The sequence below is a fragment of the Varanus komodoensis genome, unplaced genomic scaffold, assembly GCF_004798865.1.
Source record: "Varanus komodoensis strain SLA01 unplaced genomic scaffold, ASM479886v1 scaffold14_1, whole genome shotgun sequence".
In the NCBI taxonomy this organism is placed as follows: Eukaryota; Metazoa; Chordata; class Lepidosauria; order Squamata; family Varanidae; genus Varanus; species Varanus komodoensis.
Window position 1 is genome coordinate 4220119 of NW_025335438.1, and position 26984 is coordinate 4247102.

Genomic DNA, 26984 nt, shown 5'->3' on the forward strand with positions numbered 1-26984 from the left:
CATAGTACAGACATATAAAACTGTAATGGGAATACAACAGTGCAAATCAGTTTGGTGCTATGTATCTAAGGCTACTGCTGAGCCTTATAATGCATTCTAATACATTATTTCCACAGACCAAATAAGCTTCACTAAAACCCAGCATGCAGCCAACAGACAGACCAATTAATGTACTTTACTCTGAATTCCAAAAATCTTGTCCATTAATGCTACAGAAGAGTGCCAAGAAAGCTTTTGATTTGATGGAGATTTGATTACTAAAGTTTTGAAGGCACATGGGTGGCTAAAATGTTGAATCAGTGGATTACATGGCTTCTATGGGTTACTGCCTCCCTATATTTTAGGTTCAAAGCCCACGGCCCCAATAATCTCATGAAAATACGATTCATGCCGTTATACACAAAAATGGCTTTTTCTTGCATTGCATGTGTAACCGTATAATTGAGCTTCTTGCTGGAATAAAACAATAATCTATCTTGCCAGATGGCATCATAAAGCCTATCAGGGTATGAATGCATGTTGTCCTCCACAAATATGACAGCATGTGATGTGCTACCATGCCTTTGAAAGGTCACTGCTAAAATAATGTTCCCAATTCATCACAGGAGATCAGTCTCCAGCAACTATGGCTGGCATCAGAGGCATTAAAGGCTGCCATATCACCATACCAGAGTTGATGGGCTTGCCAGGGATGTTCTGTCACTGGGTGAGGAATGGAATTACATAATGCAGCAAATATTGTAGTAATCACAAACGGATAAATATGTAAGGCTCTCATTATTAAAGGGCATAAGAAGAAGATCCTTTGCTCATCATACCTTTGATGAGATCCTTTGCGCATCCGGTTTCTGGGCAAGGTGTTGGAGCGGGCGGTGGCAGAACAACTCCAAGTACTTTGATGAAACTGATTATCTGGACCCATTTCAGTCCGGTTTCAGACCCGGTTATGTACTGAATCTGCCTTGGTCACCCTGTGTAATGACCTGTGCAGGGAGAGAGACAGGGGGAGTGCGTCCCTGTTGGTTCTCCTGGACCTCTCAGAGGCTTTCGATCCCATCGACCATGGTATCCTTCTGAATAGGCTTGGCAGTGGTTCTGCTCCTACATTGTCGGCCAATTCCAGAAGATGGTGCTGGGGGACTTTGGCTCTGCGCCATGGCAACTCTGCCATGGAGTACTGCAGGGCTCCATTTTGTCCCCCTTGCTATTCAACATCTACATGAAACTGCTGGGAGAGGTCATCAGGAGGTTTGGGCTGTGGAGTCATCAGTATGCTGATGATACCCAGCTCTACCTCTCTTTTTCAGCTAAACCAAGTGAGGCAATGGCTGTCCTGAACCTGTGCCTGGCCAAGGTGATGGGCTGGATGAGGGCCAATAAATTGAAGCTCAATCCAGATAAGATGGAGTACCTGTTGGTAGGTGATTCGAATTTCTGGGTAAGTGACTTGGACCCTGTCCTGGACGGGATTGCACTCCCTCTAAAGGACAGGGTCCACAGCTTAGAAGTGCTCCTTGACCTGGACCTGTCTCTGGAAGCCCAGGTGACAGCGGTGGCAAGGAGCGCTTTCCTTCAGCTTTGGCTGATCCATCAGCTGCGTCCTTACCTGGAGGAGAACTGCCTAGCTACACTGACACACACACTGGTTACTTCCTGCTTGGATTACTGTAATGCGCTCTACGTGGGGCTACCCTTGAAGACAGTCCAGATACTTCAGATGGTGCAAAATAGAGCTGCCAGGATGCTGTCGGGGACTGGGCGTTATTCTCATATAACCACAGTCCTCTATCAGCTCCATTGGCTTCCCGTCAAAGTCCAGGCTCAATTCAAGAAGCTGGTTATTACCTATAAAGCCCTAAATGGCTTGGGACCAGGATACCTAAAGGAACACCTTTTTCCCTGTATGCCTTCCTGCCCTCTAAGATCAGCAGCAGAGGCTTTCCTCCAGGAACCCTCTTTGAAAAAGGTCCAAAGAAAGAGTACTCGGAGGAGAGCTTTCTCTGTGGTGGTGCCCCGACTATGGAATGCGCTCCCTAGAGAGGTCCACCTGCTGCCGTCATTATATGCTTTTCTGTGCCAGGTCAAGACCTTTTTATTTGACCAATATTTTAACATAAAGTAATTTTAATTGTATTAGATTTATTTAATTTATTTTAAATAGATTAGTTTTATGCTCAATTGTGGAATAGCTAATTTATTTTATTTAGGATTTGAAGTAATGTTGTAAGCTATCCAGAGATTACTGTGATGGATGGCCTACAAATAAATAAATACCAAAAATCTACTGGATGCAGTATCCAGGTACTGTCAGTGGTCAATCAAATCTTTGCAGGAAATCTTTAATTAGAAAATGAAGAGCAATGATCTTTCAGTATTTCTCCCTAACTTCTGTTGTGGGGGGACTGTACCACTGACTATTTTATAATCATTTATTTATAATTATAAACACTTCTAAAAAGAGTCCTTGAAATGGTTGACAATAATAAAATAACACTACACTTAAAATAGCTTTCAAGGCCAAAATAAATCAGGTAAACTGACGAATAACCAGATAAAATTAAAACACATTGAGGATGTAATCCTATGGCTTCCTGAGCTGATGTCTGGAAGACCATAGGATTTTTCTGAAGGATGAGTCTCTACTCCATCCCTGTCAGAAGCATCACAGAATGAACCACAATGGTTTCTTCTCGAAGGATGCAACTGGGCTGCAAAGAGGACATTCCAGTGAGCAAGAAGGGGAAGTGGCTGGGGTTAACCATTTATGCCAAATTCTATCTATGTGCCTGGCTCCTTCCCTCCCCCTCTGCAGTAATAAAACAAGACTATTGAAAGCAGCTGTCTGGAGCAGTGGTTCACAACTGCCAGACTGCAGACTGGCACCCTCCCACCAACATTTCCTGCTGGTCTGTGAAAGAGCTGCTGACTTGCACATGCATGACAGCAACGTCTTGCTCTCCAGGACCAGCGAGGTGCTAGCTGTGCTCTCTGTGCTGATTCTCCACCTCTTCCTCGGCCGAGGAGGCTGGGGAGGGGAGCGACAGCTGAACAGGAACTAACGGGGAGGTGCGCTGCTCTGGGTGTGCCACCCGGGGTGGGGGCCCAAAGATGGTGCCTTTTACTTTTTTCTACTTGGAAGGGAAATGCTGAGGTGGGTTTGTGCTGAGAATATTATTTCACCCAGTCTGTGCTGGTGTGTATGGGGGTTTGAGTGGGTGGGGTTCATTGTGTTTTATTATTTAACATTATGAATGTTATTGTTTAAGTAACTTTGTTTGATTTTGCATTGCTCTGTTGTTAATATTGTATTAGAATTTGCATTTGCTATGAGCATAGTATTGCATTTATATTGATTTTGTATTTTGCTATTGTAAATTTTTGATCAAGTATTCATGATTTTCCTTTCCTTTCCTTCTTTCTTTCTTGGTCTAACCATGCAGAGGATTGTACTTTGAATAACTTATTTTCCTTGGATTTGTGAAATTCTGTAAAGGCCATCTGAGAGCCAAAATACATGCAATAGTGAATTGACAAATTCGATAGAATGTTGTTTGGTTTTCATTTCAATGTAAAATTACAAAACATACATTTCCAAAATTATGAATTTCCTAAGCTTTCAAGAAAGTTTACAAATTAAGAACAAGAATAATGTGTACACTTCAAACAATGCACCCAACAATCCATTTGTAATGGTACATGCAAAAAGCATAATTTTGAAAATGTGCACAAATGTGCACAAAACATATTATTCAATAAAAATATCTTGCGATATGTGTACTTGAAAGGTGTGCAAAAATTGCATGCTTTAATTAAAAAAGAACACAAAATATGCACAAACATATGCATGAATAATAACCATCAGAATCCAATGCAGAAATTGGAAGGAACAGATTTAAGAGTGGAAAAATGAGTTTCTAAATGAAATAGAGCTGAGTTTCATGTAATTTGTCACACAAGCTATTTTCTTCTGCAAAAATGCCCCTGTGCTGGATGCAACTAAAATAGGAAGACTCCAAGAAAAGTGAGGTGGCTGCTTCAGGCAGCAGATGCTTGGAGATAAGTGAGGTAAGTGTTGGAGAACAGAGTTCTCCAGCAGCTGGTGTACAAAAGGCATGCTGCCTCTGAAACTGGAAGTAACACCCACCCATAGCCTTCTCTTTGAGAATTTGTCCAATCCCCTTTTAAGGGGAGTGAGTGAGTTCCATAGTTTAACTATATGCTATTTGAAGAAGTACTTTTGTTATATCTGACCTGAATCTTCCACCAATCAGCTTCATGGGACAATCTTGGTATCTAGCAATCTTGGTATCTAGCACAAACGTCTCCCTCTCCACTTTCTTCGCGTCATGCATAATTCTGTACACCTCTATCATATTGCCCCTTATTTACCGTTTCTTCTAGGTGAGATAGTTTCAGCTGCTGCTCCAACCCTTATAATTTTGGTGGCACTTGTCTGTACTGTTTCAGCCCTACAATATCCTTTGTTCAATGTGGTGACCAGAATTCTACACAGTATTCTAAGTGTGGCCACATCATAGATTTGTACAAGGGCAGTATGGTGCTATTATCAATTCCTTTCCTAATTTTTCCTGGCATGGAGATTTTCTTTCTCACAGAAGATGCATATAGGGATTAACATTTTTATCAAGCTGTTGACCAAAGTGCCAAGATTCCTTTTTTGGTCAGCCACAGCTGGCTCAGATTCCAGCAGTGTATACCTCACATTGGCCTTATTTATTTGTTTGTTTGCCCCAAGGTACATCCATGTACACTTGCTTACACTGAACTGCTTTGCCATTTTGATGCGTATTTTACCAGAGAATCATCTGGAACAACTCACAAAGAAGCTAAGTAATTTGGTACCATCAACAAACTTGGCCACTTCACTGCTTCACTGCCCCTGATCCCATATCATTTATGGATAAGGTTTTTGTTTTTAAACGGTCCTGATACAGATCTCTGTGAGGTCCACATGTTATACCCCTTCATGTAGCATATGTTTGACTAGCCTTCTGTTTTTGCTGTCTTCTTTGTGAATTCTATTTTTTTCTATTCTTAAAGCAAGGAACTTTACTATGAAAGCAAATAGTCTGCCAAGAGCTGCAAGCTGAAAACCATTGACAAAAGCATGCTATTTCTTCTATGTAATCTTTTTAAAAGAATTGGCACCTACCATGGCATTATGACCTGATTAAATCCCATAATTTATAGTATGAATATTATAATTTTAAAATTAAATTGTAAATTATAAAAACCGTTTCATAGCTAAACTGGAAATCTATGTCAATTTGGGGAGTAAGAAGGATGGTGGTCTTGGACAATCATTCCCATGGACTGATGGCTGCATTCCAGACAATTTGGAATCGGAAAGTGCAACATATTTCAGTGAGATCACTGAGGATGGGCTAGGTCAAGGTTCTGAGATTCAGAAGGATAAAGTGGGAATTATTTCAACACTTCATGGGGCCAGGCAGTTCCTGGGGATGACTGGGTTGTAGAGCCAGTGTGAGGGGTGTCTCAGAATGAGAAATTCTCAGAGGCAGTCTAGGCCTCCTCTGCTGTTGACCCCATTGCAAGGCAGGAGCAGATAAAGGAGTCCAATTGAATGAGCAGCATGTGGAGAGGAGAGGCACTCACCTTCAGAGAGCTCCGCACAAGGGGAAGCGCCCAGGCCTGTTCATAAGGTGAGTTCCTGGAGGATGTGATAGGATGTAAATATGGTGCCTATGGTGAGCCTTAGAATGTAACTGGATCTACCTAACTCTGTTTCCTGTGGTTGTTGTTTCATCAGACCATTACTTATATAGGTCCTACACTTCAAAATTATCTGATAGGGTACAATCAAGATTACCTAAACTATTAGGGAGCTGTATTTGCACCATTCTTTTGAGACCTCATGAGAGTCTATTCATATGTGATTGGTATGGTATAAAAAGTTTAAAAAAAAAACAAATTCAGGTGACAATCTGATGCCCCCTGGAAAGGCATCCCAAGCATCATAGGAAATGTAAGTTCTGCCCTCAGTACCATCATCACAAAATTGGAGAGATCATTAACCTCAGATCTCTCTTCCCAGGATTTAGGGAAGGATATAGACAAGGAAGAATGGGGAAAATCTTTTTATAAATTAGTATGGAAATGGTATATGATGCTGGTAAAATTCTTCTATATGGATAATAAATATTCTAATTTATGTTGGAGATGTGGACAAAAATGGGTACCTATTTCCATATCTGGTAGAAATATGAAAATATTAAGACATTTTAGATAATTATTTTTAAGGAGATTAGCAAGATATTGAACTTAAAAATCGAAACAGATCCTGAAATAGCATTGTTGTTAATATTTTAAGAAAAGAAATGGAAATAGAATGTTAAAGAATTAATAATATATTTGGTAACAGCACCAAAACTGATACTAGCAAAGAATTGGAAGGAGCAAGGACATCCGGAGCTGACATAGTTAATTCTTTTTCATTGGTTTGGATGGAGGGAAAATTTAAAAACAAACAAACTAACAAACAAAGAGTAAAGGAACAGCTAAAAGCCAACCAGCCCTAGTCATTGTAAGCCAGAAGGCATCTGGATGCACTGATGACATCATGCATCTCCCCGCACTCTATCCCAAATACTTAGAACTGGTCTTTTCAAGGTTTTGCATATAGCAATTCTGTATGCATATTAGCTGGGAATAAATGCCATCACACTCAAATATGGTTTGATTTTGAGTAGATAGACAAGGGTAGGATTATTCTATAAAGCTAACATGCTTAGTGCATTTTCCAGATATTGGATCCAACTGATTTTAACAGGACATGCTTAGCTTCCTTCCACAAACATATGAGTGCTTAAAAAAAATCAGAACCCTTTCCCTTTCCTTTCCCCACAATCATTTTTTCCTGCGGAAGGATATGCTCCTCTCATTAATGTGTTTAGATGGTGATTCTTGGAGATCCTATAAAGTAGGGATAGGCAACGTATTTGGGCGGTGTGATCACATCTGGCAATTGGAAAAACTGTCCTGGGCAAAAAAATGGCTTCCATGAAAGTGCTAGCAAAAAACAAGTAATTTGTCCAAAAGACTGTGCATAAGGCCATGGCAGGGGCTGAGCCCCAATGCAATGAATAATTTTTTCATACTTTGCAGCACCAATAGAAACCTATTTCACAGTGATCCTTGTAGTCTGTAAGAAAAATGTGTTAATATTAAAAAAAGTGAGACATGTGGGGCACCTTGGAGATGCCAAAAGAAGTGTCTGGGGGTATATTAGTGTCCATGAGCAGGTTGCTGTGAGGAGGCAGGGGGGCTCGCCCCTTTTCCTGGGGCCTTCCACAGAGCAGGGCTGAAGATAACAGGGCAAGGCTGGGAATCTGTGTGGGGAGAGCAACTCGCGAGAAAACTCTGGCCGGGAGACGCTGCAAGCGCACAGCTGTACGGAATTGCGGATGGAGGCAGGAACAGCTGGGTTGGGTGGAGTGGTGCAGGAGGAGGGCGGATAAGGGAGGAGAGAGGAGACAAAGTGGAGACACACGTGTGGAGAGCGGGCAAGGCGGTGGCTGGCAGGCAAGCCAGCACAAATGGAGAGCGGAGACTGGGCAGCGGTTCCGGCGGGGCGACATAGTGACAGGAGGGAAGGGAGCCAGGCCAGGCCAAGGCGCTACGGAAGCAAGCCAGTGAAAGTGTACAGAGGCAATAAAGACCCGGTGAGTGCACTGTCCTTCTGGTGTTGCTCTTCATGGAAAATCAAGGAAGAGGCAGCTTTAGCCTGCACCCCTCTCCTGACACGGTCACAGTTGCATACACCTGCTCTAAGAGAAGACACTTACTTATGAGCTGAAAAACATTTATTAAACTTGGCTATTTCTCAGACTGCTTGTGGCAGGGGGTGCGTGTTTCCTTTCTGTTATGCTTATGCTATATAGGGATTCTCATACTGGAAAAGACTGAATGTTGCTAACACAAAGTTGTTGATTGCATAATTTCCTTTCCACTCCACTACCACCGTAAACACACGCTGAGCTATTGTTTTTTTACTTCTTATTAATCTTATCTCACATTTCACTTGTGCCTAATCCTTTTATGGTATAATGAAGTACGTGCCATTTAAACTCATGTATCATTTAATTTAAAATATATTTTGCCACATAGATTTGGAAGCTTTTGGAAAATGAATTGCAGTAAAGGGGCTGCAGTACATAATTTTAAGTAATTGTTTTCATTGCTGGAAGTATTACATGTTATGGGGACCACAATTTTCTTTGTGCAATTTGAGCTGCTCTTGCAAACATGTTTGCTATCTTAATGAGTTCACAGGAGACCAAAGTAAAAGTGGGGCATCTCATTTTCAAGGCCTGCTGAGATTTACATCACTCATTATATGAATGCCTAGCTTGAATTTACCTTCTGTATGACAGTTTGGAATAAAACAATATTCAACTCTTCATGACAACATTTGGATTCAATCAGAGGTATAGGGTTTTTTTTCAGCATATTGAGAGAAATTGGGTTTTTTCAGTAGTCTGTTAACATAACAGTGGCCCCTTCTATATGCTTATTTATTCATTGTATTTATATCATGCATTTTTCCTTCAAGGGCCTCATGGTAACTTACATCTTCCTTCTCTCAATCTTATTTAACTTCCAGGAAATGGCAGACGTTTTTAAACTAAAGTATTAAATTTTTCTTCATACAAATTCAATTAATCTCTTATAATTCCTCAGAAGTACTTAGTTGATTAGTTTGAATAAAAATATGACACTGTTTTTTCTGATTCATTGATTCTTGCCCTTCTTTGCCAGTCTTACCTCTAGGTACCCATGTGGGGTTTACTTCCAGACTGATAATTTTCCCTTCCTAAAACACGGACTTGAGAGTTCAAACAACACAACAGCTTTGTTCCTGGAGGAACTGGTATATTTGTGTATATTCTGTGTTATCACACCAGTCAGTTTCATTGCCATAGGCAAATTACAATATGGATTAATTTGCTACTGTAGTTAAAATGTAAGATTCTTTGGGATCAAGCCTGAAAAGTATATGATCTGTAGATCATAAGCTCTTCACTTCCTATCCTAATAAGAAGTGATAAGTAAATTTCCCTTGGTCTATTCTATTATTTTGTCATAGGTTTGTTCTGTCTCAGATTCCCACATCTGCCTTTTAATTTGAATGGGAAAAATTCTAAAATTGTGACTGGCATGTGTAGCTTTCCATTATTTTCAGTTACATTTGCACATTACTGATGCACACCTGTGTGTGTAAACATTAATTGCAACATAGAAAAGATTCAATGTGATAACAAATTCATTTTTCTCCCATTATTTACTTCAAGCACATATGAACTAGTGCAATTAGTAATGTTCCATAAGGAAGGGAAGAGACAAGATGAGGTGAACTGGAATCTACAGCTAAGCAAAGAAAGAGGCATTGCAATCTGAAACAAAGATAGGAAATAAAGCAGAAACATACCCTATGCTGAATGTATCAGTGTCATTTTAGAAACAAAATCAATAAAATTGGAATTCTCTAAATTCAGATTGGGCAAAAATCCCAGACTGGACACAAGACTGGGGAAAATTCAGCAGTAATAGTATTTAGGCAAGAAAGTTCCTTTAAAGTGACTTGTATCATGTCTCTTCAGCATGGATCTTTTGGTGAGGGCTTGAAGACCTTTTCCTCAATGTTGTTTTTAACTGGGAAGAGAAAGCCTAAGTGCTCAGAATAGCTTTCTCGAAGTAATCTCTATGGGAAAAATCTAATGTTATGTGTGTGGGTTTCAACTTGCAGAATCGTGCAGGAGTTTCCCTTTAGTGGGGTGATAAGGATAGGCATGGTTGGGCCCACGTTTGAGCAGGAACCTAGTGACAAGAAGCCACTGGCCTTGCATTTACTGTTCCCCTTGCAGCCTCTTGGTTTATCTGGTCTTGTTCTGGACCATGCAATAAGGGGGAGGAGCAGGAGATGCTATCAGCAGCAATGAAAAAGCGGATGAGGAACAAGAGCAGTTGGCCCAATGGTGGCCAGAAGATAATTTACTGAGGGAGGGCAGATTCATCGATGGTGTCTTGCCCAAGGCCCTTCAAAAAGCAAGTGCTAGAATGGCTTCTCTTTTCCTCATAAGAGGATGAGGCCATGGATGCAACGAAAAGTGGTATGGATCCTTCCTCTGGATATGAAAAGGTGAGAGAGTGATCTTCAAGATTGCTAGCATTCTCCAACTATTGTCTCGCTGCTTGTCTCATGCTTGATCACATTCACATTTGTTATCACTGCTTGCTCTGTGTGAATGCAAGATTTGTAAAAACCGATCCGCAATCAAACAGGTGATCCGTGCAAATCTCCTGAAATGTATGCTAATTCCCTCCATAACAACAACAGGGCTACTTTTGGTCAATGGAGAAATTTGCAGAAATCAGGCAATATGCATATCCAACTTGGAATCAGAAGTGAGTGACCTGCGAGCAGATATTTGATGATTCACGAACATATTCAATGGGCACATGCTTTTGCTCATGGCTATGTTCATGTGCAGAGGTTTAGTCAAAGCATGTTCCCACATCTTGTGAGCAAAAATGAAATACCCCTATTCTAATACCCCTCTTCATGTTATGATTTAGATATAAATAAAGTTAAAAAGTTTTTCTTTGGAAAATATGCACTAAAAAGTAAGCTAAAATGTAAACTGTTGTATACATTGCAAAGATAGAATTACCCTGTATACTTTTTCATCACTGAAAAGGCATTGACCTCCAACCTGTTACACAGTTGGACATCTTCATTTTGTTTTCATTAGCTTTATGGTATCTTATTTTCTTTAATGTTTCCAGATAAGGAAAAATGATATTTTCCATTACAAAGAAATAAAAAACAAACATGCGGCTGTTCTTTTCCTTAGGTAAACCTAGTCCAGAAAGATGGTTTATAAATATTTCAACAAATTAATAGATAAAATCTCAAATGATTTATTCTAAAATGTCCATGTATTGACTTTCCAGCTGCTTAACACAAAGCAAAAATCGAAAACACCTATTTCAGTGAAGGTTGCTACTGGTAGAAAAGGAAGGCAAGACAATATGTTGCTTTATAGTGCATTGCGTAATTGTTGCATAGTTTCTGATAGCTAGCTAAAACAGGGATGTCCACGAATGACTTTTTGAAGACCTCAGAGTTATACATGAGCAGAAAAAATAGGGGTGTCAATTTGAGAAAATTATTTTGTGGGAAAAAAATTATCACAGAGAGGACTCACCATTGGCAGGACTTGTAAAACAGCCTCCTCCTCTTCCTTTTAAGGGGCTTTCTTTCTCTCTCTCTCTCTCTCTCTCTTTCTTTCTTTTTTGCAACAGAAGTAGCTACACTGGCAGTCTGTCTCTCATTTTGCATTTTCTACAGTAATTCCTATCCAAACTTCTTCCAGGGGAAAGAAGGTGAAACCCACTCAAAATGGAGAAGAAAATTTAGAAGATTTTGCAAAGTCTTCTTTTGTAAACTGCCCAGACATCTTTGGCTATTGGGCAATATGGAAATGAAATAAATTATAACCATAGCAAAAACCATTTTAATGGGGGTTTAAAGCAAGAAAAATCTCAGGACTTTTACCCACCCCCCAAAAAAGGCCTTCTGGGAAATTTGAGCTGTTGGTAGCTGTTAATCTTTCTCCAGCACCTTCTCCAGGATCTTCCAATGTGATATTTCTGAGGGAAGATTGTGATTGCATGTTGTCTCCAATACACGTGCAGAGAGATAATGCACAACACTTAATGATTTTCACCACAGTGTTAGGCTAAATGGAGAAAGGTTGGGTATATAGCAGGCAAATCAAAATCCAGGCCTTGTAGTTCTGTCAGCTATTTGTGAAAATAAATGTATGAATCAATAAAAGTAGCATTTTATGCATGCTGTAAAATGTGAAAAATAATAGCTAATCCATAGTTGTAATACATATTTATCTCCATTCATTCTGCAACTTTTCCATAATGCTTCTACAGAAGAGTATTTCATTACATTGTGGATCTCTTCTAAGCATTCTTGAACCCTCTGGAACCCCAGTTGTGCAAAATACATGATGAAAGTTCTAGTATCAGTCATAACTGACCAGATACAAAATTTCTTAGCCTACCAAACATTGTAGGATAAGTTGCAGTGAATTTTAAAACCAGGATCTTGAAGTTTATTCCCCACCAAAATCCGTGCCAGTTACATAGCCCATGGGGGTTGCCATGAATTTTCCAAGTGCTTTTTTCAGTATGCATCACCATCCTATAAGCTGGTGGGAAGGTGGACCTCACTGCTCTACCTCTATTTAATCTAACAGGACTGAGTTGTGAGACAACAAATGTTGTTGAATTAAGGCTGCAGTCATGTACACACCATTCCAGAAGTAACCCCCAATGAAGAAAAGAATTTTTCTTCTGAGAGTAGATATACATGGGATTGCAATTTATGGCTGCAATCCTGCACACACCGACTTTGGTAAGCTCCACTGAATTCAATGAGACATACCATTGCATCATGCATATGATTGTGCTGAAAGTCAGTAATCCTGCAGTAAAAGACCTGGAAAGGGCTCAGAGGATTTAATAGCAAAGTTACAGAGGCTTACAGTTTTGAGACTCTACTTCAAGACTCCAAATTCCTCTTCTATCCAGTTTGATCATAATGGGTGTTCATCTTCTGTTGGCATGGAATTTAATCTTCCTCCCTGGGAATTAGCATTTTGCCCCTTTCCTTGCCATTAGCCTTATCAGCTCTGTACACTTGCTAATGATTAAGAGTCAGCAATGTCCTGGTGTTTGACTGGCAAGTGTTTTTCTGGGGGAAACATGAACTGAAAATGTGCTTCATCTGGAAGCTTTCTTCTCCCTCCTCAACTTTAAATTACTTGATGCTTATTAATGGGCAGTTCTAAAGTAACCCACTGAAATAATACTAAATAATATATTGCCTTCTTTATTAACTCATTTACATTCATGATTTCCAGCAGGGTTTGTAATGCTCTCATATCATGCAACTATTCATTGATATTAAAAAGTACTTTCCCAAAAGTAACTCCAACCCAAGGTAAACTCTGTTGATCTTCAGGTGTTTCAGGAGAGATTACTGAGTGCCTATCAGGGTGGGTCCAAGTTGTCTTTTCCCCTAGATAACCTAACATGCCTCTCTACAACTTTGTAGAAGGAAATGCGTTTCTTGAGATGCAACTATCTGAGTTCACTTCTGCTCAGTTTCTCATTTTTCCTGTGTTCTTAATCAGTTTGTATTTTTTGTTTTATTATACTGCATTTATAACTTCATGCACTTTCTTCCTAATTTATTAATTGTTGATTCACTTTTCCTAATACATACATTTTTGCAAGCGTATTTCTCCTAATATAATTCCATTTTTGGCACTTTCCCTATAATATGAATTTAATGCACATTTTTAAAATGTTGAGCTGAATCACAAAGTTTGGGAATGTGTTGATATCACTGAATACTTTCCAGATTTTACCCCTTATCACCACTTGCTGGGGAGGAAATGAGTTCCTTTGGACCAATTGAACCATAATGGGAAAGCACAGTTTCTGATCAAGCATACAGTCCTACATAGGCTTTCATTATGCTGCACTCCCAGTTCCTTTTGTTTCATGTCTGAGCCTACTACTTTTAGACAAACTATTGTTTCCTACTTGGCATTATTATTATTATTATTATTCATAAGATGCCTATAAAACAAGTGCTCAGGGCATAGTACAAGTAAAACCAAAAGAGTAGTTTTGATACATTAGATTGAACTTCATTTTCAAATGACCTCAAAATATGCAACTATACTTCTTCCAAAGTCATTGGAAGGTTGACTCTCAATTTTCTGTGCATGTCCTTTGTGAACTAATTACCTTGAATATTCTTCTTCAAGCCATGTGTTCACAGTCCTTCAGTACACAACCCAAACAAACTGTAGAAGAATTGGGAAGATTATTGCAGTAGTAAACAATATCAGGGTCACTTGCTTTCCGTAAGTTTGAAGATCTTAAATTAGTTTTGAAACTACAAATACAGGACCAGATTATTGTAATGTTATTTTTGTCATTTTCTCTACCTTCTTGTATAGTTTATGCTACCATTTGTGCTTCATGGATAGAATTATAAGGAGAAAAAATCTAAGTCAGTTTGATCTGTATTAAGACTTTATAAGGTCATGCTTCATTTCATGCAATTCATTGTGACTCTTCCTGCTGAGTTTAATCACAACCAAATACAGATCCTTTCCATTAGCAGTAATGTCTACATCCAGCTGAGGGGATTCATCTGAACTTCTGAAGATCTGCTTACCAGTCCACAGTTTAGAGAGTGATACCATAAAATGTGGTCATTTTGCTTTGCTGTTGGTTGGTGATATACAGAAGCTCTAAATCAGTTCCAGAGAAATCCAATACATTGTCATAGCTTTAAAACTACAGAAGAAATTCAAAAACAGCAAAGTGTTAACATGTAATAGCACAACAACCTCAAGTATTTTCATCTACAACAACCAGTAAGACATATCCTGAAACTATGAGCGCTGGTTTAATATTTGGAGTACCTGAGCTCTGTTAGATGTAGCGGTGGCTCCAGTCTTCCAGGGTACTGACAGCCATTGGGTAAAACTTTCTCCATGGGTCCCTTCCCTCAATGAATCTACGTTCTCACCACCATTCTCATGACCTGCTATTGCTCCTTCACTGTTATTAGCATTTGCTTGCTTGACTAGCAGAAAGCCAATGAACAGGTAGGCAGTGGCATTTCTATTTCACAACCTCCATTGTTTGGATCAGGTTGAAGGACAAGACAATAGGCTGCAGGGATGAAAAGGAGGAACAACTCCTAGAGTTCTTATAATTAGTATGATTAGAAAACATACTACAACAAATGTTAATAATCAGGATTATGAGCAATACTTTTGATGAGCAGTAACAAATGCACAAGGGATTTGTTTGCAGTCAGAGAATGGCAACCCCATATGAAACCCAAAAATATTTAAAATTAAGAATTCCTTGAATATGACAAACATTGTGCAAAGACATGTAACACCTCTCTTCTAATAAAATCTCATGTCATGACTCATGGCTGGAGGATGAGTAATATTTTAGGACGTTTAATATTATTAAATTATGCAGTGCTAGCTACTGCTGCTATAATAATAATGGCTATGACAATATTACTTGACATTAAAACCTTGTAAGAATTGCCTGTGCTGCATTACCTACTTGGATTTTTTTAAAAAGCTTTGGAAAAATTATTTTATCAAAGGTCCTTCTAAGCAAGGCTTGTATGCTGTAGTTACCCTGTCTCTCTCTCTCTCTCTCTTTAAATAAATTTTATTAAGATTTTTAAACTAACACTAAAAACATCAATCATCAAATACATCAGACGTACTGGGTCAGCCCCCTAGTCATATTTTTTAACATTCCATAGTCATATTTAAATCTAAGCCAAGTCCCGTTTCTCTAGCCAATAATGAAGAGTCCCAAGTTTGATAGAAGTCAGTATCTTCTTTCTCCTTCAGTGATAAAGTCAATCTATCCATTTCTGCACAGTCCAAAATCTTTTTTAGAATCAATTCATCGGTGGGTAGTTCCTCACTTTTCCAGAGTTGAGCGAATGCAATCCTTGCCACAGTGATTACATGTAAAATCAAATACATTTCTTGTTTACTAATATCCTCCAGTATAATGCCTAATAAAAAAACTTCAGGTTTAAAAGCTAAGGGTTTTTGTAACATTTCCTCGAGCCATTTATGTATTTTAATCCAATACTTTTTCACATTGTCGCAAGTCCACCACATATAGTAAAAGATACCCAGTTTATGTTTACATTTCCACAGTTACCCTGTCTCATTCACAAATTTTTGGGGTGATCCAGATGTCAGTGGGATCCACCCAAAGCCTGCCCTTGCCTTCCAACCACTTCTTCCATATCTTTTCTTTCTGTAGAAAGCTGGTTAAGGAAAAAAGAAAAAAAATGGATAGATGGAATTGCTGAACAAGCCCTTGTTGATTATTAGTGCTATGAATCCTCCATCTAGAGGCACGTAGGTCTCCTAAGGAAACATAATGATTATGGAATAAATCACCTGTCTTAGAGATCAATTGTGGGTGGACTGAATGGATGCTTTTCTCAATGAATAGAAGCAAGCCATGGAATATTGGCTGGGGATGATGAGAGTTGTTTCTCAAGGTCCCTGGGTTGGATAAGGATGTAGCAAGCTGTAGGACTCACCAGGGACCCTTGGCATTTCTCTTATGAACAAATGAACTCGGGGTAAGAAGCGAAGAAACTCACTCAGGAGATGAGACTCTATTCTTCAGGATAATGAAAATCAAGCCACATATGAAGAGCTCCAAATGAATCTTGCTTATTCAAGCCATAGTTGACTGTAGCATATATATCTGCGTGCCAGGCAGGATTTGAATATTAATTTGACTGTGATACAATCTCCATTGTCTGGTTTCACATGACACAACAAACCACAACTGGGTGGCGAATGCTCAGAATGGCCATACACATATGCTGGAGCACACTGCAAGCCACTATGGCTTAAAATTAGTAATAGTGAGCTGTCTGATCATATGAACTAGCTCATTAAGTACAATTTGATGCACATGGAATCTGAACAGGGGCTCAGATTCTATAGCCTTACACAAGGGTTTAGCCTCTCATGTGATGACTAAAAGTGAGGAAGGGGCATGGTCTTGTCCTCGTTCTTACTTTTATTGGGATAACCTATTTAGTTAGCTTAAGGCAGAGGGTGGACCAGGTTACCGGAGTGCACAACATACAGTAGCGTAGGGCACTATGAAAGCCAGCACAGAGAGGGTGAAAGGAAAGGACAGGGCACAGTAGCACCATATGAAATCAAGGGACAGGAATGGCACATCCCAGTGCAAAAGGGCTCAGCAGAGCCAAGAGCCCAGAGCAAGGGTGTCTCCACCTCACACACCCAAAGGAAGCCTGCAGAAGGAGACTAAGTAATTGCTTGTCTGCTGGTTCAGAGAGAGGAAGTATTCTAGATGGTGGTTGTGAAATGGAGATGGAGTTACTCGTGAAGTCTTCACAGTAACTGGAATAAAGTCCAGGGATGTGGGTGTGGAAGGAGACAGGAACACCTTATTATTGGCAAGTTGAAGGGAGAGGCAAGATGAGGGGTGTGTGAGGAAACTCCCACACAAGAGGGGAAAAAGTTTGCATGTGGCCAGTCCCCCAAATGCTCCTGCCATCAATGTATGTGGGAGGGAACAGGAAATAACAATGCGCACCCGGCATACCTTGAGCAAGGAATTCCCTAGCATTAAATTGCCATTCTCAATTCAAAAACCATGTGGGGGGAGAGATCAAGCATGCTCACATTTACTTGCACACAAGTAGAAGTTACCATACCATCAGGAACAGCCAACTTCACAATGTCCTTATATTTCTATCTGAAATAAATTTGGCTGCATTTGGAATGAAATGTATTCAGATCTATAAAAACAAAAAGAATATCATAGGGCTGAAAAAGAAATGATTGCAGTTCTCTCCATGTTGAAAATCACTGTACCTATTGAATTTAGCTGCATGGAAGATTTTTCTTTTTCCATTTGCTATTAAATTTTGCCAAAATCTGCAATGCTTTTTATGTTCTGGAAAGAAAGAACTTGAGATTTAAGAAATTCACATGCAGGAGAAACCAAAGCTGACAGATTTTCCCATTCCTGATTGGCAGGCACCTCCACTGTTTGTTCCCAGCACTGCTCCTTGGAGGCTACTTTTGAAGGCCACTTCTAGGGCACAGTCTTGCTGGGATTCCCATAAGTCTTTGCTCTCAGTAGTTTATGGCTATCTCCAAATTTTGCCTTACCATTCCTCCGACTCCACATTTCCAGTAGGAGGGTTTTATCAGCCCTCTTGCTGGGGCATTTTGCAAGGAAGGAAATGAGGCTGAAGCAGCTCCAGGATGCCTCATATCCTGGCCTCTCCAGCCTCTTCCCCCTGCCCCACCATAACGCACCTTTTTCCCCCTCTCCAAAGTGTCTTTCCACACTTGGCTGTGAAGGGAACCCAAATTATTGTATCATTACTCAGACAAAGTCTTAGGGCCATGGGATCATTCCTTTCATCACTGAAACACCTGCCTTGCATGCATTTATCAAGTTCCTTTCTTGATCCGTTAAGAAGCAGTTTAACCCATGAGTCATTCTAGGTTGGTAGTAGCTTAGGGTGAGCCATATGATGGTCCAGAAATGACTTTAAAATAGTTCTCTGAAGAAGGAACTGGATGAGCAAAAGAATGCAATTTCCTGGCATGAGAGGAGGCACTTATCTCCAAGTGTGAATCCAGTTTTCAGGTTCAGTTTTACAGTAATTTGTATTCTGGTCTTTCCTATCTACTTCAATTAATCCTCTTTACATTTTAAATGGTCCATAAGGCCAGAAGCATTTGTCAGATTACTGATGATGTGGTGTGTTTTATCTACAGCATAATTCAAACACTATGTCTCAATGATTAATAATTCTGATTTTGATTATTATTCATTATTATTATTATTATTATTATTATTATTATTATTATTATTATAACATTTCTATGCCGCCCCTTGCCGAAACCTCGGGGCGGCTTACAACATGATAAAATACATTGAAATACAATAGTACATAATAAATTACCATTAAATATAACAATACAAAAAATACATTGATTTACAAATACAAAATTAAAATTATCAGTATAAAATAAAAATATAGGAGGAGAAAGAGAAGGAAGAAGAAGTTGCCCAGGCCAGATCATATGTTTTAACAATTGAAATGATGTTTAAATAAAAAGGTCTTTACCTGGCGCCGAAAAACCAGTAACGACGGTGCCAGGCGGACCTCTTTGGGGAGTGAATTCCATAGGTTGGGCGCCACCGCAGAGAAAGCCCTCCTCCGGGTACTTACTCTCCTAATTTCTTTCATGGAGGGTTCTTGGAGAAGGGACTCTCCCGCAGATCTCAAAGGGCGGTCGGGCATATACGGACGTAAGCGCTCGTGCAGGTAGCCAGGACCCAAGCCGTTTAGGGCTTTGTAGGTCATAATCAACACCTTGAATTGGGCCCGGGCTTCAATGGGAAGCCAGTGAAGCTGATGGAGGACTGGAGTCATGTGAGCATAACGCCCCGTCCCCGTCAGCAACCTGGCAGCTCTATTTTGCACCAATTGAAGTGTTCGGACTGTCTTCAGGGGAAGCCCCACGTAAAGCGCGTTACAGAAGTCTAGGCGGGAAGTCACCAGCGCGTGTGTCACCGTCGCCAGGCAGTCGTATTCCAGGTAGGGGCGCAGCTGATTAATCAGCCGAAGCTGAAGGAAGGCATTCCTCGCTACCGCTGTCACCTGAGCTTCCAAAGAAAGCTCCGGGTCGAGGAGTACACCTAAGCTGCGGACCTTATCCCTAAGAGGGAGTGTTGCACCATTCAGGACCAGGTCAAATCCACCCTCTCCGAAACCCGATCCGCCAACCAACAGGACCTCCGTCTTGTCTGGGTTGAGTTTCAGTTTATTGGCCCTCATCCATTCCCTTACCTCGGCCAAGCACCGGTTCAGCACAGCCACTGCCTCACCTGGATTAGTGGAAAACAAGAGGTAAAGCTGGGTATCATCAGCGTATTGATGATTCCGCAGCCCACACCTCCTGATGACCTCTCCCAGCGGTTTCATATAGATGTTAAATAGCAGAGGGGATAGAATGGAGCCCTGTGGTACCCCATGGCATAGCTGCCATGACGTAGAGACATGGTCCCCCAGCACTACCTTCTGGAATCGACCGTCGAGATAGGAGCGGAACCACTGCAAAGCAGTGCCTCCAACCCCCAATCCCGCAAGTCTATCCAGAAGGATACCATGGTCGATGGTATCGAAAGCCGCCGAGAGGTCCAGAAGAACCAACAGGGATGTACTCCCCCTGTCCTTCTCCCTGCACAGGTCGTCGTACAGGGCGACCAAGGCAGATTCAGTACTGTACCCGGGTCTGAAGCCGGACTGAAAAGGATCCAGATAATCAGTTTCCTCCAAGAGTGCTTGGAGTTGTCCCGCCACCACTCGCTCCAGCACCTTGCCCAGAAACGGGATGTTGGCCACAGGTCTATAGTTAGTGGCCATCTCTGGATCCAGTGACGCTTTCTTCACGACCGGTCGTATTACCGCCTCCTTTAAAGGGGCAGGCACTCGACCCTCCCTCAGAGAAGCGTTAACCACTTCCAAGATCCAGGTCCCAATCCCGTGCTTGGAGTTATTTATTAACCAAGACGGGCAAGGATCCAATAGGCACGTGGTGGGACGTACTCTTCCAAGCACCTTGTCCACATCATTGGGCCGCAATAATTGAAATTCCTCCAGTAATTTTGGACCAGACGGTGGCATTGGCGACTCCTCAGAGACCTCTGATTCATTAGTGGAGTCCAGCTCGTGACGAATCTGAGCGATTTTCTCCCTGAAATGCCTGGCAAAGTCGTCACAGCGGGCCTTTGAGGGTGGCATCGGATCTTCCTTAGGACCCAGGCGAACCAGGCCTTGCACCACTCGAAAAAGCTCCGCTGGACGGCATTGTGAGGAGGCAATGGAAGCAGAAAAAAACTTCTTTTTCGCCGCCTTCACCGCCACAGCATAGGCCCGATAGTGGGCTCTCAAGTGTGTTCGGTCAGATTCATCCCGTGATTTCCTCCACCTACGCTCTAGCCGTCTCCCAACTCGCTTCATCGCCCGTAATTCAGGTGTATACCAAGGGGAAGAGCGGACTCTGCCCGGTGGGAGAGGACGCTTAGGAGCGATTGTGTCCACAGCCCTGGTCATCTCTCCGTTCCACAGTTCGACCAGAGCCTCGACAGGAGCACCAGTCTTGTCAGCCGGAAATTCCCCCAGGGCCCCCAGGAATCCATCCGGATCCATCCGGCTCCGGGGGCGGGCCCATACAACCGGGTCTGCACTCTTATAGAGGGAGAGGCCGCTCTCGAGCACAAACCTCACCAGGAGGTGATCTGACCATGACAGGGGAGTCAAACATAAGTTCTTCACCCTCAGGTCATCCTCTACCTGCCCCGTCGTGAATACCAGGTCCAGAGTGTGTCCACGTTCATGGGTAGGGCCAGTGACGTGTTGAGACAGGCCCATGGCCGTCATAGAGGCCATGAAGTCCTGAGCCGCCCCGGTCAGTCCAGACTCGGCATGGAGATTGAAATCCCCCAGGACCAACATCCTGGGGGTCCTCAACACCAGGTCCGAGACGGTCTCTGTCAGCTCAGATAGGGAGACTGCTGGGCAGAAAGGTGCACGGTACACCAATAGAATCCCCAATCTGTCTCGTTCGCCCAACACCAAGTAGAGGCACTCCAGCCCTGGTCTCAAAGGGACCGGAAGACCCGTGAGAGAGATGGAGGCTCTATAAACCAACGCGACTCCCCCTCCCCTCCCTTCTGGGCGTGAACAGTGTTGAACCAGATACCCGGGTGGGCACAACTGGGAGAGGGCAACATCCCCTCCCTCTCCCGCCCAGGTCTCCGTTATGCAAGCCAGGTCGGCCCCCTCATCCACAATCAAGTCATGGATGAGGGAAGATTTATTATTGATCGACCTGGCATTGAGCAGCAGCACCGTCAGACCCGAGGGGTGGTTGACAAGGCTACCTGGCGCCCTCTGGTTGGGGGCAGGATCAGAAGGAGGGACAGGTGTCAGCCATCTGTCCATCCTTCTTCTACGTGGACACGTTAAGCCCCTATTGTTGTAACGACCATTGCCCGTGACCACGCCAATAGCAGCCCCCGTGGGTTCCCCAGGATATATAAACGTCGACATGGCCAGGAATGACTCAAAGCACTAATTAAAGCAGGGTAAGATTATAAAGTAGGTCGGAGGAGGAGAAAAAGAACGATAAAAAGAAAAAAAAAGAAAAAAGGGGATCCTTCCTCTTCCCTGAGAATCAGCAGTAGGCAAGCCTATTTCAACAAGAGTCCATGGCCAGCCCAGCCCCCCTCTCGTCCCCCCGAACAGCACCCCAAACGGCGGCGACCCCTTTGGTCGCCGCCCTTCGGCCGCCGGCCCGAGGCCGCCGGCCCCGGCCGTTGCCGCGGCTTTGACTCCGCAGGGCGCCTCCGAGACCCGCCCCGTCGCGCACCGCGCGCGCCCGATCACCTGGGCTGGCGGGCGGCGCTCTCCGGCGCCGCGTGCGGCCGCGCTGGCCGGTGGAGCTGGCTGCCGTCGAGGTCGCAGCCGCGTGCGTCTGCCTGCATTCGCTTGCCCGGGAGCGGCGTGATGCTGGGGGTGGGCGGAAGCGTCTCTTGCAGCGCGGGGTCGGTGTTTCCTGCCTGGGGGGCCGTTCCCTCCTGGCCGTTGCCGCGGCTTTGACTCCGCAGGGCGCCTCCGAGACCCGCCCCGTCGCGCACCGCGCGCGCCCGATCACCTGGGCTGGCGGGCGGCGCTCTCCGGCGCCGCGTGCGGCCGCGCTGGCCGGTGGAGCTGGCTGCCGTCGAGGTCGCAGCCGCGTGCGTCTGCCTGCATTCGCTTGCTCCTATTCCATGCTCCTAAGCCTGGATTCGACTTAATATTTGCAGCATGGTCTTGCTGGTTTTCCATGTAAGTCTCTGTTTTTCTTCTGTTTTTCTTGCCTTCCAGTACTTCCAGCAATCAATTATCAGGACTCATGCTTTTATTGCATGTGTATCCTTCACTCTCTTATGTGTTCAACATGCTAAACCACTTACATGTTGGAAGACCTGAATAAGAGTTTGGAATCCTCTCATCTTCCAGATGGATTGCTACCTGTTGTCCTACAACTGCCCTCTGCTGAAATAAAAAGAACTACATGAGGGGAGAGAGAGAGGGAACTTAAATCTAACCCATAACAATTGTTATTCATGGACAGATCTGCCAGAGCCTTAGCTAACCATTTCTTGGGCAGACTGCTAAAAGCTGTGTAAGGTTTGGTGGTGACACAGCACTGTGATAATGATGCTGTTCTATCATTGATAATTTAACATAGTGAGGGGGTTACCCTTACTTTGTATGCAGGGGTGAATGGTTACCCACATAAACTGTCATCACACTTGTTACATTTACCTCCACCTGACCCAAGGAACCTTCTGGGACACATTTAGGATTTTGAAGTAAGGGTCCAAACCAGTACCCTTAATTTCAAGCCCCAAGCCTGAAACGTTACACCATAGCAAGTAACCAAGGAGGAGGCTTTGGAATCCATACTCAGTTTTACATAGAAGAAAGCACACATAACTTAGGAGATAGAGATCAAATTTATTTACATAGGGAAAATAGATACGAAGATATACAAGACTCAGAGCAACTCTTGTACTCCAAGCGGAAATAACAAAACAGTGCCTATATTTAACACATACATTAACAGAGTATGATCTTCCAGTTTGACGAGGCCTAATCCAGGGCCCAGTATGTCACTGCCCCAAAAGCAAGATGGAGCCATGAAGCAAAGGTGACACTGAAGTCAAGAATGAAGGCAAAACCAGCATTATCCTCTCTTGTTTTATACTGGCAGGCTTTTGACAAATGTGAGAAGAGCTTCCTTAACTCTTGAATAATGTCCTCAGAGGAAGATGTATGTGAAAGGTTCTCACAGGGGCCCAGTGGAAGACATTCAGCCTAATCTGGCAATAGTTCATCTCTGGCCTTGAGACTAGAATGGAATGAGATAACATGGGCAAGTAGATTAATGAGTACATATGCGCCCATCTTCATGAAGTTTGTACAGGCAGGCAGACCTCCAGAGGAAAAAGGACATGTGTCAATGCAAAGTGGAAAAGCAGGGCACTGCCCCTGAAACTTGGCACCAGCACCAAAATCTGGGGATAAAAGCTTGCTTATTTCCTTTGCATCCACAAGCAGCAATGACACTGCACTAGCATTTGATGCTTGATGCTGTGATGCCACTGAATTCTGCCCCTACACTGAATCTTGACTGATTTTTATTTATTGATCATTCTATTTATTGTTTATTTCAGAATTTATTCACCATTCAGGATATCAACCTTCCAAGGAAACTTACAAGTCATGTAATGAGGCAGTAATAAAATCACAATAAATATTAAAATATGCCAATTCATAAGGATCTTTTCCATGGGGCAGCTGGTGGTATAAGGCTGTCAAAACTTGAAAAGAAAAAATAGGAGTACTCAGAAATAATGTGGAGGGGCATCCTATACTTCCTTCAGACATCGATACAGGTTCTGAGCTTATTCAGAAGACTACAGTGCAGTGTGGGAAGCCATTTTCTATGGAATAAGGATCAGAGTAACCCTTGGGACCCTAGTTTAAGTTCCTCCTGTTCCCCAGAGTTCATGCTGGCAATGTAGGAGGAGTGTAACAGTTGACCGTGACTACCATTTTCTTTGTTTTTTGTTTCTTTGTTTTCCCTTGCTTCAGGTTTTATTATGTATGGGACATGTATGGAAAAGAAATTAGCAGGCAAGAGGACTGGCACTAAACTGAAACAAACTGAGAGAGGAGATGTCAAGTGGTTCTTAATGAACTGTGTTGGCTCTAGGTTTTCGAATACCTTCAATCACCTTCTTCTACCTTCTTAACACCATTGTAACCAGCTTCAGTTGCTTCCCATCTTCTGCCTCATCATTGTTATTGTTTGCTTGCTTCATAGGCAGACCAGTTCCACAAACAGGAAGTGGCATCTACTGCTTCTGCCTTTCATTGCCACCATTCATCACTAAAGCAAGGCGTAGGTTACTAAATGGATTTCAGTGATGAAGAGAAGCAGCACATCTCCATGGCTATTATCCATCTCATAGCCAGCCAAAAAAATCTGTGGGGGTGGGCAGCCAAAAATGTTTGTGTGGGGGGAGTTCATTGTGTTTGCAGGCTATTTCATGACAAGTTTGTAAAGTGAAAATAGAGAAGGCAAAAAAAATAAATAAAAATGGTGAGGCAGGCTCTCCGAACCCACCTGTGGCTACAAGCCTGCTCTTGGCAGTAGACCTTCAGAAGTTTACCCAGCTATGCCTGTCCTTGATGCTGGTCCCATAAGTTCAGGATTTCTAACCTTGGGGGACTCATTTCTACCCACCCATTTCTAAATTTCATCACCATTACAAATTTAAACCCTGTCCCTCCTCACAATTGTTACACCAGAAATGGGAAATGAAGAGATGCATCTTTCTTGTGTCCCTTCTTCTTTAGAACAATAAAAACACACATTCATAATGCTGGCAGTCCAGGTATCCAGCACAACAATATTTAGAAGATAATAACTCCTTAGAATTCTAGTTCATAGCCTGCGTCTGATGCTTGCTAGGACAAGTGAAATCAGTTCTCTACATGGGTTCTGAGGCTGCTGCCTACAATCTTTCATAAAGTTTCTTGGAAGTAAGCATCATTGAGCTCAGCAAGGCTAATACCTGAGTAGATATATACATAGGACTGGCATGCACAAGTTTTGCATCTATTTCAAGCCTGTATATTGCTTTAGTCAAGCAAACTTTCTGGTCATGACCTTCTCCAAGCTTTCCACAAGAAAAGTGTTAAGCTTGAGTTACAGCTGGTCTCCTGTGAATAGAGATGGGCAAATTATTCAAAGCTTGCCATAGATTAACTTGGGAAGTATTCAGGATCTTTGGGGAAAACAGTCAGAACACCGTGAATACGATTTTCCAGGCCGATCTTGAGGGCACAGAAAAAATTACCTGCCCATCTTTGCAAACTACTCTATCCCCAAGACAGACCCCATCTGCCTTCCCTTTTATTAGCAACAAATAGATGTGTATCGGAAGAAGAAAGAAATAAGGTTTCCCTCCCTCTCTTTTCTATTATTTATTTCTTAAATTTATATTCTGCTTTTCCTTCCAAGAAGCCCAAGGTGACATATATTCTGCTTTTCTCTTTAACCTTACAACAAACCTATGAAGATCAGTGATTGGCCGAAGTCACCCAGTGAGGTTTATAGCTGAGTGGTGACTTGAATCCATATTTCTCCAGTCACAGTCCAGAATTCCAACCACTACACTACACTGAGTCACTGTCATTTCATTGCACCCACTACCAACATGCCAGAGAATGAGGAACTGTAGCAGATGTAGTTTTCTGAAGGGCTACTGCACTCATAGTCTCCCATGTCCTTCTCCAGTCTCATCTGGCAATCAAGATGACAGAGAAGGGAAGAAAGGGAATAAAGCTTCTTCCTGTCTCCTTCCCACATATCTTTGATGCAACTTTTTTCACCTCTTGAAATTAAGAAAAGAAAAGGAAGAGCTTAGGGTTTAGGAACTGGCAGAAGACAACTTTTGGAATGGTGAAGGCTGTAGAGGTAGGAATTGGATTTATCTCCCAGTCAAATACTGACCCAAACCAGAAAATAATTTTAGAGCTTTGCAAGATTACTTCTTGTTTGAGGTGGGCTTTATAGAATTCCACTTTACATTTGTCCCTAGCCTGACATGGGGGAACTTTACTGATAATCTTGATTGTGAGACTTGCTGCCGTATCTCTTCCTTATAACCAATAGCAATTGGAGCCAGCGTGGTGTAGTGGTTAAAAATGTGGGACTGGGACTCAGGAGATCTGAGTTCTAGTCCCCACTTGGCCATGGAAGTGACTGACTGACTTTTGGCCAGCCACAGACTCTCAGCCAAACCCTCCTCACAGGGTTGTTGTTGTGGGGATAAGACGGAGAGCATGAAGAGGAGAATGATGTAAGCCACTTTGAGTTTGTTGTAAGGAAAAAGCAGGATATAAATATAACAAACAAGCAAATACACAATTCAGTGGCATGTGGTTCAGTAGGAAAATGTGGTAGCAATAGCAATTAAGGACATGGTCCTATTAATGTTTAGACAGTGAAAAGGCCTAAAACTCCCAACAGGACCAAGCAGTCACACTGTAGCCAAGGTATGATGGGAGATGCAGGCCCTTCCTGTGTCCAAATATGCACAGAATTGTAACTTAAGCAGTTTTTGCAGAATGCAGTAAGATTTTCTTTTTGGACCATTTT

At 42.4% G+C, this 26984-nt stretch overlaps 1 long non-coding RNA gene across 1 annotated transcript; it reads left to right on the forward strand.

Annotated features, from left to right (window-relative positions):
* The first annotated feature begins 7665 nt into the window (after positions 1-7665).
* LOC123020311 lies at positions 7666-26687 on the forward strand. The gene is made up of 3 exons (XR_006414051.1): positions 7666-7792; positions 17029-17034; positions 26677-26687. It is a non-coding gene; the product is annotated as an uncharacterized LOC123020311 (long non-coding RNA).
* The last annotated feature ends 297 nt before the right edge of the window (positions 26688-26984 follow it).